The 18,337-nt window shown below is 53.7% G+C and overlaps 1 protein-coding gene and 1 pseudogene across 1 annotated transcript in view; both read left to right on the forward strand.

Annotated features, from left to right (window-relative positions):
• Positions 1-18,337, forward strand: part of LOC140409107 (kinesin-like protein KIF24) — a 169,008-nt gene that overhangs the window by 67,156 nt on the left and 83,515 nt on the right. The gene's annotated exons all lie outside the window — the stretch shown is intronic.
• LOC140408221 (CD99 antigen-like protein 2) lies at positions 1,929-12,906 on the forward strand (annotated as a pseudogene).

The raw sequence follows: 18,337 nt of genomic DNA on the forward strand, positions 1-18,337 counted from the left end.
ACGTTTGCGAGTCTGGGTGCGCTGACGGAAAAATATGGGTTGCCCCAAGGGAATGCATTTCGGTATATATGCAACTGAGGGCTTTCGCGAGGCAACAGGTGAGGGAATTCCCGCAGCTCCCGACGCAGGGGGTGCAGGATAGAGTGATCTCAGAGACATGGGTGGGGGATGGTAAGGTGTCGGACATATATAGGGAAATGAGGGACGAGGGGGAGATCATGGTAGATGAGCTGAAAGGGAAATGGGAAGAAGAGCTGGGGGAGGAGATTGAGGAGGGGCTGTGGGCTGACGCCCTACGTAGGGTAAACTCATCGTCCTCGTCTGCCAGGCTAAGCCTGATACAATTCAAGGTTCTACACAGGGCGCATATGACTGGAGCACGGCTCAGTAAATTTTTGGGGGTAGAGGATAGGTGTGAGAGATGCTCGAGAAGCCCAGCGAATCACACCCACATGTTCTGGTCATGCCCGGCACTACAGGGGTTCTGGGTGGGGGTGGCAAAGGTGCTTTCGAAGGTGGTGGGGGTCCGGGTCGAACCAAGCTGGGGGTTGGCTATATTCGGGGTTGCAGAAGAGCCAGGAGTGCAGGAGGCGAGAGAGGCTGATGTTTTGGCCTTTGCGTCCCTAGTAGCCCGGCGCAGGATATTGTTAATGTGGAAGGAAGCCAAGCCCCCGGGTGTGGAGACCTGGATAAACGACATGGCAGGGTTTATAAAGTTAGAACGGATCAAGTTCGTATTAAGGGGTTCGGCTCAAGGGTTCACCAGGCGGTGGCAACCGTTCGTCGACTACCTCACAGAAAGCTAGAGGGAATGGAAAAGAAGAAGACAACAGCAGCAACCCGGGGGGGGCGGGGGCGGGGGGGGGGGGGGAAGGAACCGGACGGACTCTCAGGGATGTCATTGTATATGTATAGACACTTGTTATAGGTAATGTATATTGGATTGTTGGATTGTATCTTTGAAGAGTAACTATTTTTGACAAGGCAGCTGCCACTCAGTTTTGTTTATGTTTCCGTTTATATATTATTTATTTGTTTAAAATTGGCCACGGTTATTTATATTGCTTTGTTGTTGTTCAAAAGAAAAACTATGTACTGTTATGTTTGGCCACAAAATTTTGAATAAAATATATTTTTTAAAAATTAAAAAAAAGATATGTATTGAATCCTATGGCCAGAACTTTCTGGCTGTTCATGCTGGTGGGATCTTCTGGTCCCATCGATGGCACACTCCCGGCACGGGTTTCCTGGCGGCGAGGTGAGCATTCAACAGAAAATCCCGTTGACAATGGCGGGCTGCTTCCTTCGCTGTGAAACATGTGGTGGGTTATGTGGAAAATCCCGCCCCCGCCCGATGTTTTTCCTTTTTTAAATAGTATAGAAAGTAGAGGACTTCATCAGGGAGAAGCTTCATGTTGTATGTCAGCAGGATTGTGAAGTACTGGATCGGAGTGCGTATTAGAGTTTGGAGGAAGGTATCTGGTCTTGGAGTATTGGGAAGCTTATCGTGGTGGATGGGAAGAACACTGGAGAATTAGGGCATTGGCTTTTTGGGAAATAGGTCATTAGTTTGTTGGAGTACTTGAAGACAGTTCTGGATATTTGGAGCAGTGGAATAGTGTGTTGGAGGTTTTCAAATGGGTTGCTGGAACATGGTATTACTGAGGGTTTTGGGAGGATTGGAATGAACCAATTGGACTGCCAGGACATTGAGCACGATAGCATTATTCTTTGTGGGAGGTGGACTTCAGTAAATGTGCAGTACTGCTTTAAAGAGCTCAATACCAGCTTTCTGACCACAATTAACATTGGGGGAAATATTCGCAGTGAATAGCAAACAGGATGGAGTGAGGTTAACAACAGTAGATAAGGCAGTAGGAAAAGAAAGGTAATGGGGAACATAAGGCCAGAGGTGGGAGGGACCAGACATGTTTGGAAGTGTTGAGGAGAAAGCTATGGGTGGAAAGGTAAGTCAAATATTATGGGCAGAATATTGCAGATCCTGGAATCTGAAACAAGAACCGAGGATGATGGAAAAACTCAGCAGGTCTGCTGGCATCTATCAGACGAGAAACAGAGTTAATGTTTCGTGTCCATAGACTCTTCGTCAGAGCTGAAAGGAGGGAAAATGTAGAAACTGCAACAAAAACTTTAAGAACAAAAGACATTTGGGCTAATATGAGAGGTATAAGGGGGTATTTTGCACTGTGGCAACACATGTATGGAATATGTTTTAAAAAGAGGGTTTAAGATGGAGGAAAACAGTCAAAATCTAAAGTTGCCAGACTCAATGTCAAGTCCCGAGGGTTGAAACGTGCCAAACCGGAAGGAGAGATGCTGCTCCTTCAGCTCACTCCGGGCTTCACTGGAGCAATGCAGCAATTGGAGGGAGTGAATATTTAAAGTGGTAAGAAGATAGAACATAGAACATTACAGCGCAGTACAGGCCCTTCAGCCCTCGATGTTGCGCTGACCTGTGAAACCACTCTAAAGCCCATCTACACTATTCCCTTAACGTCCATATGTCTATCCAATGACCATTTGAATGTCCTTAGTGTTGGCGAGTCCACTACTGTTGCAGGCAGGGCATTCCACCCCTTACTACTCTCTGAGTAAAGAACCTACCTCTGACATCTGTCTTATATCCATCTGCCCTCAATTTAAGGCTACGTCCCCTCGTGCTAGACATCACCATCCGAGGAAAAAGGCTCTCACTATCCACCCTATCCAATCCTCTGATCATCTTGTATGCCTCAATTAAGTCACCTCTTAACCTTCTTCTCTCTAACGAAAACAGCCTCAAGTCCCTCAGCCTTTCCTCATAAGATCGTCCCTCCATACCAGGCAATATTCTGGTAAATCTCCTCTGCACCCTTTCCAATGCTTCCACATCCTTCCTATAATGCGGTGACCAGAATTGCACGCAATACTCCAAATGCGGCCGCACCAGAGTTTTGTACAGCTGCAACATGACCTCATGGCTCGAAACTCAATCCCTCTACCAATAAAAGCGAACACACCGTACGCTTTCTTAACAACCCTCTCAACCTGAGTGGCAACTTTCAGGGATCTATGTACATGGACACCGAGATCTCTCTGCTCATCCACACTGCCAAGAATCTTACCATTAGCCCAGTACTCAGTCTTCCTGTTATTCCTTCCAAAATGAATCACCTCACACTTTTCTGCATTAAACTCCATTTGCCACCTCTCAGCCCAGCGCTGCAGCTTATCTATGTCCCTCTGTAACTTGTAACATCCTTCCGCACTGTCCACAACCCCACCGACTTTAGTGTCATTTGCAAATTTATTCACTCATCCTTCTACGCCCTCCTACAGGTCATTTATAAAAATGACAAACCGCAGTGGCCCCAAAACAGATCCTTGTGGTACACCACTAGTAACTGGACTCCAGTCTGAACACTTCCCATCAACCACCACCCTTTGTCTTCTTCCAGCTAGCCAATTTCTGATCCAAACTGCTAAATCTCCCTGAATCCCATGCTTCCGTATTTTCTGCAGTAGCCTACCGTGGGGAACCTTATCAAACGCTTTACTGAAATCCATATACACCCCATCAACTGCTTTACCCTCATCCACCTGTTTGGTCACCTTCTCAAAGAACTCAATAAGGTTGGTGAGGCACGACCTACCCTTCACAAAACTATGTTGACTATGTCTAATCAAATTATTCCTTTCCAGATGATTATACACCCTATCTCTTATAAACCTTTCCAAGATTTTGCTCACAACAGAAGTAAGGCTCACTTGTCTATAGTTACCGGGGTTGTCTCTACTCCCCTTCTTGAACAAGGGTACAACATTTGCTATCCTCCAGTCTTCTGGCACTATTCCTGTAGACAAAGATGACTTAAAGCCAAAGGCTCAGCAATCTCCTGCCTTGCTTCCCAGAGAATCCTAGGATAAATCCCATCCGGCCCAAGGGACTTATCTATTTTCACACTTTTAAGAATTGTTAACATCTCCTCCTTATGAACCTCAAGCCCTTCTAGTCCAGTAGCCTGAATCTCAGTATTCTCCTCGACAACATTGTCGACATTGTAAATAGGGCATTGATTAAGCAGGCTGCTTTACCCTGGATGGGGTTGAGCTTTTGGAGTTTTATTGGAGCTCCACACATCCAGGTAACTGGAGAATATTCCATCAGACTCCTAACATGTGCCTTGTAGATGATGGACAGGCTTTGGGCAGTCAGGAAGGAGGTGAGTTGCTGCTCTGCAGAACTCCCCGCATTTGAGCTGCTCTTGTAACCCCTCTTGTAGCCACAGTATTCATATAGCCGGTCCACTTCAGTTTCTGTTCAATGATAGTCCCCAGGACATTGATAGCTCATAGGCTACAGGGACATTTTCCAACTTTGTGCTGCAGGCTTGTCTCCAGAATGAAAGGTTGGTCTACCGCGAGAAGATAAGTAAATTAGGCAAATATTCCCTGGCTTTTCAAAATCGGAGGTGATCTCATTGGAACATGCAAGATTCAGAAGTGGCTTGACAGAGTGGACGCATAAAGGTTGTTTCCATAAGTAGGAGAATCTAATTCATGGGGGCACAATTTCAGGATAACGGGTTGATCACTTAGGACTGAGATGAGAAATTTATTCACTCAATCGTTGTGAATCTTCGGAATTCTCGACCCCCAAAGGGTTATGGATGGTTCATCATTGACTATTTTTAAGGCTGGGATCGCCAGACATTTGGTGTCGGGAATTGAGGGATACGTGGAGCAGGTGGGAAAGTTGAGTTGCAACCATTAGTCAGCCATTTGGTCTTCTCCTGCTCCTATCTCTTATGTTCTCCTGTATGGCCCCCAGCCTCCAGCAGCACTGGTGAGAAATTCTGTTGTAGTCAGGAGGAGCCGCTGAAACAAATTCACTCGCTTTTTAATCGGAGCAGGCAGGCACCCAGTTGGTCTATAAATAGGTGTTTTGCCAAAGAAATACAATTTTTGAGAAGTTTTCCCTGGCAGAAGTGGCTCCGTTGACTTGAGAAGACAAGTTGTTTGGCTCAGGCTTTCTGCTCATCTTAGAGGAGGGAAGGAAAACTTTTGTCTTTAAAACCAACTTTTAGAAAACCATGTTGCCACCAAGGACTCTCCTCTTCATCAAAGAACAAAGAAAATTACAGCACAGGAACAGGCCCTTTGGCCCGCCCAGCCTGCCCGGGTTGGCTTTCAACTTTGTTGGAACGAAAGCTGCTCCTACGTTGAGTTAATGACACGGGAGATGAAGGCTTTGACCTGAGTGATGCTTTCAAAGAAGATCTTCCTGCTAAAACTCCACCCCAGCTGTGGATCCTGGTTTTCCTGATGTTGATTTGGATTTTGCCGATTCCAAAGACCCTGGGTGCGGTTCTCCGCTCCCGCGCCGGTTGGGAGAATCGCCTGGGTCGCCAAATTTTCCCGCGACGCCAGTCCGACGCCCTCCCGCTATTCACCCAAGCATTGAGAACGGCCCCGTCGAGTTTGGCGCAGGCCGGAGAATCGCCCGAGACACAAAATGGCGATTCTCCGGCACCCCCGCTATTCTTGGGCCCGGATGGGCCAAAGTACCGACGGCGTGACCCCAGTTCACGCCGTCGCCGTTCACACCTGCTATTTAAAGTCGTCAGCCAGTCGTGCTGGCTGACGCTGACCAGTGAGGAGGTGAGCGGACTGTTCCGCAGCTCCTGGAGACCGGGTCGGCTTCTCCGAGAAGGCTGCGGCCAACAAAGGGATGAGGGAGAGTGTGCTGGTGGGAGGGGGGATGAGGGAGAGTGTGCAGGTGGGAGGGGGGATGAGGGAGAGTGTGCAGGTGGGAGGGGGGGGTGAGGTAGAGTGTGCAGGTGGGAGGGGGGGTGAGGGAGAGTGTGCAGGTGGGAGGGGGGATGAGGGAGAGTGCAGGTGGGAGGGGGGATGAGGGAGAGTGTGCAGGTGGGAGGGGGGATGAGGGAGAGTGCAGGTGGGAGGGGGGATGAGGGAGAGTGTGCCGGTGGGAGGGGGGGTGAGGGAGAGTGTGCCGGTGGGAGGGGGGGTGAGGGAGAGTGTGCAGGTGGGAGGGGGAGATGATGGAGAGTGTGCAGGTGGGAGGGGGGGTGAGGGAGAGTGTGCAGGTGGGAGGGGGAGATGATGGAGAGTGTGCAGGTGGGAGGGGGGGTGAGGGAGAGTGTGCAGGCGGTAGGGGGATGAGGGAGAGTGTGCAGGTGGGAGGGGGGATGAGGGAGAGTGTGCAGGTGGGAGGGGGGATGAGGGAGAGTGCAGGTGGGAGGGGGGATGAGGGAGAGTGTGCCGGTGGGAGGGGGGGTGAGGGAGAGTGTGCCGGTGGGAGGGGGGGTGAGGGAGAGTGTGCAGGTGGGAGGGGGAGATGATGGAGAGTGTGCAGGTGGGAGGGGGGGTGAGGGAGAGTGTGCAGGTGGTAGGGGGATGAGGGAGAGTGTGCAGGTGGGAGGGGGGGATGAGGGAGAGTGTGCAGGTGGGAGGAGGGATGAGGGAGAGTGTGCAGGTGGGAGGGGGGTGAGGGAGAGTGTGCAGGTGGAGGGGGGTGAGGGAGAGTGTGCAGGTGGGAGGGGGGGTGAGGGAGAGTGTGCAGGTGGGAGGGGGATGAGGGAGAGTGCAGGTGGGAGGGGGGATGAGGGAGAGTGTGCAGGTGGGAGGGGGGGTGAGGGAGAGTTTGCAGGTGGGAGGGGGGATGAGGGAGAGTGTGCAGGTGGGAGGAGGGATGAGGGAGAGTGTGCAGGTGGGAGGGGGGTGAGGGAGAGTGTGCAGGTGGAGGGGGGGTGAGGGAGAGTGTGCAGGTGGGAGGGGGGGTGAGGGAGAGTGTGCAGGTGGGAGGGGGATGAGGGAGAGTGCAGGTGGGAGGGGGGATGAGGGAGAGTGTGCAGGTGGGAGGGGGGGTGAGGGAGAGTTTGCAGGTGGGAGGGGGGATGAGGGAGAGTGTGCAGGTGGGAGGGGGGATGAGGGAGAGTGTGCAGGTGGGAGGGGGGCTGATGGAGAGTGTGGAGGTGGGAGGGGGGTGAGGGAGAGTGTGCAGGTGGGAGGGGGGATGAGGGAGAGTGCAGGTGGGAGGGGGGATGAGGGAGAGTGTGCAGGTGGGAGGGGGGGATGAGGGAGAGTGTGCAGGTGGGAGGGGGGATGAGGGAGAGTGTGCAGGTGGGAGGGGGGCTGATGGAGAGTGTGGAGGTGGGAGGGGGGTGAGAGAGAGTGTGGATGGTATCGTCCATCCGCGGATGCCACATGTCAGCCGCCCTGATATGGCAGGACGGTGACGAGGACACGACCGCAGGTTGCCATATGGCTGATGGGCACAGGCGACTGGCATACTGGTGAGGAGTATGGTGTGAACTGACCGTTGGACGCAGGCAATGACCAGATGTTAGGCTGGGTGCGTATCTGCAGCGCGACCATCCCACCGGGGCACACAGGTATCCCATGCAACCCGGCTGGCGAGGTGTGGAAGAACCTCCGTGTAACATGTCGTTGCTCTGCCCCCCACCACCCTCCTGCAGGTCACCATGTATGCCAATCAGACAGCGATGTTCACTGCCGTGGTTGGAGCTGCAGCTCTGGAGTTTGCCATCCGGCAGCGTAGAGTCAGACGGCCCACAGTGGCTGAAGATGCAGCGGTTGCCAGTGCAGCAGAGGGGATGGCTGCGGAGTGGCCCGTCGTAGCCGCGCAGGCCGCAGGCGCTCAGGACACGAATGTACAGGGGGATGCCGAGAGGAACATTGACCCCCTGACGGCGAGGAATGCAGAGGAAGTGCTTGGGGGGGGGGGGGGTGGGGGAGCAGGAGGAGGAGGAGCCACTGATGGTGGTGCCAGGGCACCACAGGCGTCCAGCAAGGCCGAGGGTGTACCGTGACAGAATGTTGTTCGATGCCCCACCGGACATCACATGCAGGAGGAGACTACGGTTCAGCAGGGAGACGGTAGCACATATATGCCACCTCATGGCGCGCCTCGCACCACTTGGAACTGGTGGAGGACACGCGATACCAGTCTCCGTCAAGATGACGGTGGCCCTAAACATTTATGCGACCGGTTCCTTCCAGGCGCCGAGCAGGAACCTCTCTGGGATATCACAGGCATCGGTCCACAGGTGCATCAGGGCCGTCACCGACGCCTTGTACGCCATCGTGGACAGGTACATAAAATTCCCCGAGGACCAAGCACAGCAGGAAGCACGGGCATGTGGATTCGCCAAGGTGGCCGGGATACCGATGGTCCAGGGTGTCATCGATGGTGTGCATGTCCCCATGCGCCCACCTGCAGACAACAGGGAAGTGTTCATGAACAGAAAGGGCGCATACTCCATGAACATTCAGGTGGTGTGCGACCCCCACATGAAGATCATGCACGTGTGTGCAAGGTACCCCGGGAGTGTGCATGACGCCTACATTCTGGCACAGTCATTCATCCCCGCAATGTTCGATGGATGCCCCCCCCCCCGGCTGAGGGGCTGGTTGCTGGGCGACAAGGGCTATCCGTTGAGGTCATAGCTGATGATGCCAATACGGAGGCCTCAGACCAACGCGGAGAGCCTATACAACGAGGCACATGCAGCAACCAGGGGTGTGGTGGAGCGGTGCTTCGGGCTGCTGAAGATGCAATTCAGATGCCTGGACCGCTCCGGAGGGGCCCAGCAGTACCGGCCCGACAGGGTCGGTTGCATGGTTGTGGTCTGCTGTGCGATGCACAACATTGCCATGCAGAGGGGAGATGACCTGGTGGAGGAGTCGGAGGGAGGACCTGACGGCACCGGAGCTAACGCAAACTAGGGGGGTGGGAAAGAGGAGGATGCGGAGGAGGAGGATGATGGCGCGCATCAGGGTGGGGGGAGGGGCACCGGACACAGACACTGCCCGGGTGCTGGTTACGTCCAGGAGGCTGCAGGATGGCACCACCGCGGACAGCGGGCACGCAACGCGTTGGTGGCCGCACGGTTCACGCACTGTGGGGGTGGGATTCGCTGAACACAGCCACTTGCACCATCACTCCTGCACACGGGCACCACCACACAGCACCCCCCCCCCCCCCCCCCCCTCCCCTTCCCCTTCCCCCCCCAACAGCGTTCTCGGCACCAATTCCACATCACCTTACGATTGCGGCACTACGGGATTGCACAACAGTGATGATTGGGTAAGCGGGTGTGATCAGTGCCATGTTGAATGATGAAGGCCCGCTCTGCGATGAGCTGTGTGCTCAGATTCGCCAGCCGAGGTCTGACTCATGGCTATAGCTGAACCATGCACTCCGGTGGTCACAGCCTTCGTGACGGATACTTCACCACGTGCCCGTGTGGGGTGGCTGGCGTTGGTGTGCCGAGGACAACGGTGTCCGATTATGGGAGGCAGGGGGGAAAGGGTCAGCACATCCGGAACAGACCTTGAACCGCTCATATACCACTAAGCCAATCGGGCACCCTCACAAGCCCCCTGGCACCGGACATAGCACAGAGTCTTACAAGTCAAATTCAACAGTGAGTTTATTTGTGTGATTAACATAGGTGCCCTTCCCCCTACAACTAAACTGTGCCCTGCACCCGTGCCAACTTCTTACGTGCCTAACTTCTTTGCCTTACGGGCCCTACCACCACGTCTAGATGTGTTCCCAGATGGTACAGCAGGAGTGGAGGCGGACTGCTGAGAATGACGCCCTTCGACATGGCTCCCCCTCGGCTCGCGTTTCCTGGGGCGGCCCGGCTTCGATGGGCCAGGCTGCTCGGCGGGCGTGCTGGATGGCGTTGTGCCACCCTGACCTGCCCGCTGCCCACCAGATGCGCCAGGGACAGAACGGGGGGAGGCCGAGTGTACCGGGACGTCCCTTGATGGAGCTACCAGGACGGGCCCCAGAACCTCCTCCTCCCTCGGGGAGCCCGGTGGCCCCCGGGCCTCACTGGGACGGAGATGCGATCGGAGACATGCCCCGTCGCACCACCGACACCTGGCGCTGCCAGTCCTGGAGGCCTGCAGCGGTATCGACCACGGTCCAAATGTTCGTCGAGACGGATCCCAGGGAGTGCGACATTCCTGCCAAGGACTGTGCGATCTCAACCTGTGAGTGCGCCACGCCATCCATCACGTGCGCCGGGCGGTCAATGCTCTCCGCGACTGACTGCTGGGACTGTGCCATTGCTTGCTGGGACCGGGCCATGACATGGTGAGACTCGGCCAGGGCCCGGAGAGCGGCGGCAATTACGTGTTGGCTCTGGTGCATGGCTACCTGTGAAAGGGCAGCCCTCTCCTGGGCCATGGATGACGCGTGCACGTTAAGCCCAACGCCTTGCAGAACCTGACCCATGGCCGAAACCATTTCACCCATTGCCTCCACCGCGGACGCCACCCGTGCGGTGTCGGCCTGGGTGGCTGCGATGAGCGGCACCACTCCCTGCTCCTGAACGCGGATGGACTCCTCCAACTGCGTGTGCAGGTCCTGGAAGATGGCCCTCATCCCGTTATTCAGTCCTTGAGTGCCCACATGCATCGGTTGTCCGGGTGGGTCAAGTACATCCAGGAACCTGGGAACCGTCTGGGTGGCAGCTGTTAGCTGGGCCTGGGCTGCCCTCCAACCGTCCAGCCCCTCGGCTGCTCCAAACTCCACCTGCTGTACCGGGTCGGATGTGGGGTGCGCACCAGACCGTGACCCGGGAGCCTCATCACTTATATGCCCAACCGAGGTGAGTGTCTCTGTGATGGTGTGGGAGACAGCAGTGCCGCAAGCTTGAGGTCATCGTCAGTTAGGAATTCTTGTCTGTTCTCCTCCCACTCATGGCCCGGCGCAAGCTCCATGCGGGCCATGTCGTGCTGACCTCCAGGTGATTCCACCGAGTGTGTGGCCGTGATGTGCGATTCTTCATGAATGTCTGCCCTGTGCCCCTCACTGTTGTCTCTCTCGGTGGTGTGAGCGTCCCATACTGAGAGGTTTGCCCTCCTGTCCGACCGACTGCCAACCTCTGGCGTGCGTCCCTGGGTGCACTTGTCGTTGGCGATGTTCTGCTGTCTCTTGGCCGAGACGTCCCTGGATGTTCGGCGGCTGGCCCTGGGGAACATAAAGATTCGGGGTTCGTTATACACCGTGGCCCGGGTGTATGGTGGTGGTGGGTGCACAGTGTGAAGGGGGGAGGGGAGCGAGGGTGCAGTGGCATGAGTGTGAGGGGGGAGGGGATCAAGGCTGCAGTGGGCAATGTGTGAGGGAGACGATAACGGGTTGGGGGGTGGGGAGGGAGGGGGTGAGGACATGCAGGGTTGTCTCACTTGCATCTGCGCCTCCGAGCTGGCATGTCACGCCCTCCCGGGTGGCGGGTCCCCCAGTGAGGTCCAGGGCCCTCTGCTCATGAACGTTTAGGGGATGCAGCACAGGAGAACCCCCTCCGGTTCTCATACGCTCACGCTGGTTGTGAGCTGTCTTGTCCTGGGGGAGGGGAGGGAGGGGGAGAGGGGGGGGAGGTGGGGGGGGGGGGGCGTTGGGTAAAGCATCACAATTAGGCGGGTATCATCAGGGCGTGCAGATATAAACTACATTTTTGCTGGTTCAGGAGACAGCACGCCATGGCATCACTCCAGGGGGGGTGTCCCGGGGCTCATGTGGGTCAAGTAAATCGTTGGGCACCCTGACCCCACCCCCCCAAACCCCCTGATATCCTGACCCCCCACCACCGCCCCTGATGCCCCAACCCCCCCTGACCGCCCCAACCCCCCCTGACCCCCCACCACCGTCCCTGATGCCCCAATGCCCCCCTGACCCCCCAACCCTCCCTGACCCCCCACTACCTCCCCTGATGCCCCAACCCCCCCGACCCCACCACCACCCCACTTCCCCCCCCCCCCCTCGTGCCGGGGGTGGGGGGGGGGGGGGTGGGGCCTGGGGGCACCCTCATGGCACTTACCCTGGCAGCCCGAGTGAGGTCGTGCAGCTTCTTCCGACACTGCTCCCCCGTCCGGGTGGTCTGCCCGACAGCACTCACAGCGGTGCCAACCTCACGCCAACCGCGCCTCACTGCGCTGGATGGCTGGCGATGCCCACGTCTTGGGCAGAGGGTGTCCCTTCTGATCTCGACCTCATCCAGCAGGGTGTCCAGGTCTGTGTCCCGGAACCTCGGTGCGGCTCGTCGGGGCTCAGCCATCTCTTCCTCTCTCTTTTCCTCCGGGTCCTCTGTGCGCGGATCGCGGCATTTATGATGCAGCGCCGCGTCATTCGGGGGTCGCGCGCTGACGACGCGGCTTTCGCGACACGCCCCTCCCCCCCCTGTTTCTCGCGGCCCCGATCCTAGACCATTTTCGGGCCCTGAATCGGTCGGGATCGAGGCCGTATCGCGCCGTTGTGAACCTCGACGGCGTGGGCAATTAGTCGCGGGAGCGGAGAATCGCGCCCCCTGTGTAACCAAAGAAACCGAATAGCAATCCTGATGAATTTTATTTGAATGATGCCGTTGATGGTGTAGACAAATATACACGAACAAAGCTTCCTAAGCAGCCACCTAAGGGTGATGCAGATCGTCCGTTTGGGGATGATGATCTCGTAGTTGCTGCCAGCGGTGCTTTCAACCCTGGCAGGGCCAATGATAAAGACATTGCCCAGGCAAGTGATCAAGAGGTGGCAAAGGTACCACCGTTGGTATCATCTCCGGTGTGCTGCTGGCTTTGGGAGGTGCCGTGTCTAGTTACATCCTTTACCAAAAGAAGAAACTGTGTTTCTCTTTGTCAGGGAACTTGGCTGAGCAGAGCAGCAAGCAGGACCACGTTCATGGCCAGCAAGAGGATCCCCAGCCTTCTAATACTTTTCTGAAAGCACAGCCTGCTGGGAGTAACTATCAAGCAGCGGAGGGAAATAAACTGGAAGCAAACACTTGTCGGACCAGAAACCATCATCATCCTCAAGATTTGTTTTTTGTGCACTCTTTGGGCGGGATTCTCTGACCCCCTGCCGGGTCGGAGAATCGCCGGGGGGCGGTGTGAATCCCGCCCCCGCTGGCTGCCGAATGCTTCGGCCCAGGGGTTTTGGCGGGGGCGGGAATCGCACCGCGGCAGTCGGGGGCCGTTGGCAGCGCCCCCCCCCCCCGGTGATTCTCCGGCCCGCGATGGGCCGAGTGGCCGCCTGTTTTCGGCCGGACCCGCTGCCGTAAATCACAACAGGTCCTTACCGGGGGGGGGGGAGGAGATCTGGCCCCAGGGGGTGCCCCCATAGTGGCCTGGCCCGCGATCGGGGCCCACCGATCTGCGGACGGGCTTGTGCCGTGGGGGCACTCTTTCCCTCCGCACCAGCCGCTGTCAACCTCCGCCATGGCCGGTGCGGAAAAGAACCCCCCTGCGCATGGGCTCGGATGACGCCAGCACATGCTGGCGCTCCCACGCATGCGCCAACTCGCGCCTGCCGGCCGTGGCCCTTCGGCGCCAGTTGGCGTGGCGCCAAACACTCCGGCGCCGGGCTAGCCCCTGAAGGTGCCGGAGTGGCCCGCTCCGCTGGTTCGCGGAGCATCCCGCCCTTTATCTTTAGTGTTCAGATTTGTTTTTGATTTTTAATTGTTTTTCTAATGTGGATTTATCTTCACCTTTGCTTTTAAAGGCGAAACTCAACCTAAACTTCTTTTTCAGGGGAAGAAGTTACAAAAGTGTCAGAAGTTACCTTTTATACAGCACCAAATTGAAATTGAGAGAGTGACGCAGGCACTATCTCCCTGTTACACCTGAAATTTAGCTTTTAAATTTTGAATGTCACTGCTCCTTTTTTTAAAAAACAATGCATCACTCTGCTGAAAATCCATATTAGATTATGGAGAAACTAATTACTTGATTTTTTTAAAAAGGCATATAGAGTAAGCCAAAAGTGAAAGTGAAGTGGTGGATGAAAAACATTTTGGACCTTGGAATAGTTGTAGGTATGGATTAGTGTTATGACTTCGCACAAAGAAAACCTAGTGTTTATACCGAGTTATCATTGCTGATAATGACATTCAGAAAGTTTGTATAGTGTTTTTGTAAGACTTGCAGTGCTGCACATTTTATGCTCTGGTAATTGAATAGAAACTTTTGGGGAATTTATTTTTTAAAAGAAAGAATTATTTTGTTCTCCTCCTGCACCCTCCCAATAGATTTTCCCTATTGCTTTGGAGACAGTGGTTGCTGATTGGAGAGGGGGGGGGGGGTGGGAGGGGAGGAGGGGGGGGGGGGGGGGGGGGTGCGAGGAGGTGCTTTGTGTCGTGGGATCTCCGTTAAATTAATTGGTAGTCGGGAGGGGTATGTAATGCATATCTGTCCAGTTCATTTCAATCTGTTTCTTTCCTTTTTTTTATATAAATGGTTTTGAACAAAGTATATTTACCGTTATGTACACAGAATAAAACTTATAGACATAGAAGAGAAGAAAACTAAAGAAAAGAAAAAATAAACTGGTCGGATATTGTGCACGAGCTCAACAACAGCATCTCTGTACAGTTAGCAATATTATTTTTAACACATAAGTAGGCACCTGTTTGTGGGGGGTGGAAACTGGGGAGGTACATATACATTTGAGTGCCGGAGAAACAATTACATTGATTATGTCCAATACAGAGAGGGCAATACGGGAATGGATCTGGTGTTGGTGTTGATACTTGCTTCTCCTGGACGGTTTTCGCTGCCGTTGTCGTCTCATGTTCACCTCCGCTTCGGCCGTTCATCCCGTCTTTCGCCCATATTTTCCTTGCTCTCTGTTCCTGTGTTTGCCAAGTTTGTTATCGTTTCCCATGCTCTCCTTCCAAAGAACAAAGAAATGTACAGCACAGGAACAGGCCCTTCGGCCCTCCAAGTCTGTGCCGACCATGCTGCCCGACTAAACTACAATCTTCTACACTTCCTGGGTCCGTATCCCTCTATTCCCATCCTATTCATGTATTTGTCAAGATGCCCCTTAAATGTCACTATCGTCCCTGCTTCCACCACCTCCTCCGGTAGCGAGTTCCAGGCACCCACTACCCTCTGCGTAAAAAACTTGCCTCGTACATCTACTCTAAACCTTGCCCCTCTCACCTTAAACCTATGCCCCCTAGTAATTGACCCCTCTACCCTGGGGAAAAGCCTCTGACTATCCACTCTGTCTATGCCCCTCATAATTTTGTAGACCTCTATCAGGTCTCCCCTCAACCTCCTTCGTTCCAGTGAGAACAAACCGGGTTTATTCAATCGCTCCTCATAGCTAATGCCCTCCATACCAGGCAACATTCTGATAAATCTCTTCTGCACCCTCTCTAAAGCCTCCACATCCTTCTGGTAGTGTGGCGACCAGAATTGAACACTATACTCCAAGTGTGGCCTAACTAAGGTTCTATACAGCTGCAACATGACTTGCCAATTCTTATACTCAATGCCCCGGCCAATGAAGGCAAACATGCCGTATGCCTTCTTGACTACCTTCTCCACCTGTGTTGCGCCTTTCAGTGACCTGTGGACCTGTACACCTAGATCTCTCTGACTTTCAGTACTCTTGACAGTTCTACCATTCACTGTATATTCCCTACCTGCATTAGACTTTCCAAAATGCATTACTTCACATTTATCCGGATTAAACTCCATCTGCCATCTCTCCGCCCAAGTCTCCAAACAATCTAAATCCTGCTGTATCCTCTGACAGTCCTTATCGCTGTCCGCAATTCCACTAACCTTTGTGTCGTCTGCAAACTTACTAATCAGACCAGTTACATTTTCCTCCAAATCATTTATATATACTACAAACAGCAAAGGTCCCAGCACTGATCCCTGCGGAACACCACTGGTCACAGCCCTCCAATTAGAAAAGCATCCTTCCATTGCTACTCTCTGCCTTCTATGACCTAGCCAGTTCTGTATCCACCTTGCCAGCTCACCCCTGATCCCGTGTGACTTCACCTTTTGTACAGTTCTACCATGAGGGACCTTGTCAAAGGCCTTACTGAAGTCCATATAGACAACATCCACTGCCCTACCTGCATCAATCATCTTTGTGACCTCCTCGAAAAACTCTATCAAGTTAGTGAGACCTCCCCGTCACAAAACCATGCTGCCTCTCACTAATACGTCCATTTGCTTCCAAATGGGAGTAGATCCTGTCTCGAAGAATTCTCTCCAGTAATTTCCCTACCACTGAAGTAAGGCTCACCGGCCTGTAGTTCCCTGGATTATCCTTGCTACCCTTCTTAAACAGAGGAACAACATTGGCTATTCTCCAGTCCTCCGGGACATCACCTGAAGACAGTGAGGATCCAAAGATTTCTGTCAAGGCCTCAGCAATTTCCTCTCCAGCCTCCTTCAGTATTCTGGGGTAGATCCCATCAGGCCCTGGGGACTTATCTACCTTAATATTTTTGAAGACACCCAACACCTCGTCTTTTTGGATCACAATGTGACCCAGGCTATCTACACACCCTTCTCCAGACTCAACATCTACCAATTTCTTCTCTTTGGTGAATACTGATGCAAAGTATTCATTTAGTACCTCGCCCATTTCCTCTGGCTCCACACATAGATTCCCTTGCCTATCCTTCAGTGGGCCAACCCTTTCCCTGGCTACCCTCTTTTTATGTACGTGTAAAAAGCCTTGGGATTTTCCTTAACCCTATTTGCCAATGACTATTCGTGATCCCTTCTAGCCCTCCTGACTCCTTGCTTAAGTTCCTTCCTACTTTCCTTATATTCCACACAGGCTTCGTCTGTTCCCAGCCTTTTAGCCCTGACAAATACCTCCTTTTTCTTTTCGACGAGGCCTACAATATCTCTTGTTATCCAAGGTTTCCAAAAATTGCCGTATTTATCCTTCTTCCTCACAGGAACATTCCTTTCAACTGACACTTGAAAGCTTCCCACATGTCAGATGTTGATTTGCCCTCAAACATCCGCCCCCAATCTAGGTTCTTCAGTTCCCGCCTAATATTGTTATAATTAGCCTTCCCCCAATTTAGCACATTCACCCTAGGACCACTCTTATCCTTGTCCACCAGCACTTTAAAATTTACTGAATTGTGGTCACTGTTCCCGAAATGCTCCCCTACTGAAACTTCTACCACCTGGCCGGGCTCATTCCCCAATACCAGGTCCAGTACCGCCCTTCCCTAGTTGGACTGTCTACATATTGTTTTAAGAAGCCCTCCTGGATGCTCCTTACAAACTCTGCCCCGTCTAAGCCCCTGGCACTAAGTGAGTCCCAGTCAATATTGGGGAAGTTGAAGTCTCCCATCACCACAACCCTGTTGTTTTTACTCTTTTCCAAAATCTGTCTACCTATCTGCTCCTCTATCTCCCGCTGGCTGTTGGGAGGCCTGTAGTAAACCCCCAACATTGTGACTGCACCCTTCTTAGTCCTGATCTCTACCCATATAGCCTCACTGCCCTCTGAGGTGTCCTCCCGTAGTACAGCTGTGATATCCTCCCTAACCAGTAGCGCAACTCCGCCACCCCCTTTTACATCCCCCTCTATCCCGCCTGAAACATCTAAATCCTGGAACGTTTAGCTGCCAATCCTGCCCTTCTCTCAACCAGGTCTCTGTGATGGCAACAATATCATAGTTCCAAGTACTAATCCAAACTCTCAGTTCATCTGCCTTACCCGTAATACTTCTTGCATTAAAACATATGCACTTCAGGCCACCAGACCCGCTGTGTTCAGCAACTTCTCCCTGTCTGCTCTGCCTCAGAGCCATACTGTCCCTATTCCCTAGTTCTCCCTCAATGCTCTCACCTTCTGACCTATTGCTCCCATGCCCACCCCCCTGCCATACTAGTTTAAACCCTCCCGTGTGACACTAGCAAACCTCGCGGCCAGGATATTTATGCTTTTCCAGTTTAGATGCAACCCGTCCTTATATAGGTCACACCTGCCCCGGAAGAGCTCCCAGTGGTCCAGATAACGGAAACCCTCCCTCCTACACCAGCTGTTTAGCCATGTGTTTAGCTGCTTTATCTTCCTATTTCTAGCCTCACTGGCACGTGGCACAGGGAGTAATCCCGCGATTACAACCCTAGAGGTCCTGTCTTTTAACTTTCTGCCTAGCTCCCTGAACTCCTGCTGCAGGACCTCATGCCCCTTCCTGCCTATGTCGTTAGTACCAATATGTACAACGACCTCTGCCTGTTTGCCCTCCGCCTTCAGGATGCCCTCTACCCGTTCGGACACATCCTGGACCCTGGCACCAGGGAGGCAACATACCATCCTGGAGTCTCTTTCACGTCCACAGAAGCGCCTATCTGTGCCCCTGACTATAGAGTCCCCTATTATATTGCTCTTCTGCGCTTTGACCCTCCCTTCTGAACATCAGAGCCAGCCGTGGTGCCACAGCTCTGGCTGCTGCTATTTTCCCCTGATAGGCTATACCCCCCGACAGTATGCAAAGGGGTATACCTG

Source organism: Scyliorhinus torazame, chromosome 3 (genome assembly GCF_047496885.1).
Source record: "Scyliorhinus torazame isolate Kashiwa2021f chromosome 3, sScyTor2.1, whole genome shotgun sequence".
Taxonomy (NCBI): Eukaryota; Metazoa; Chordata; class Chondrichthyes; order Carcharhiniformes; family Scyliorhinidae; genus Scyliorhinus; species Scyliorhinus torazame.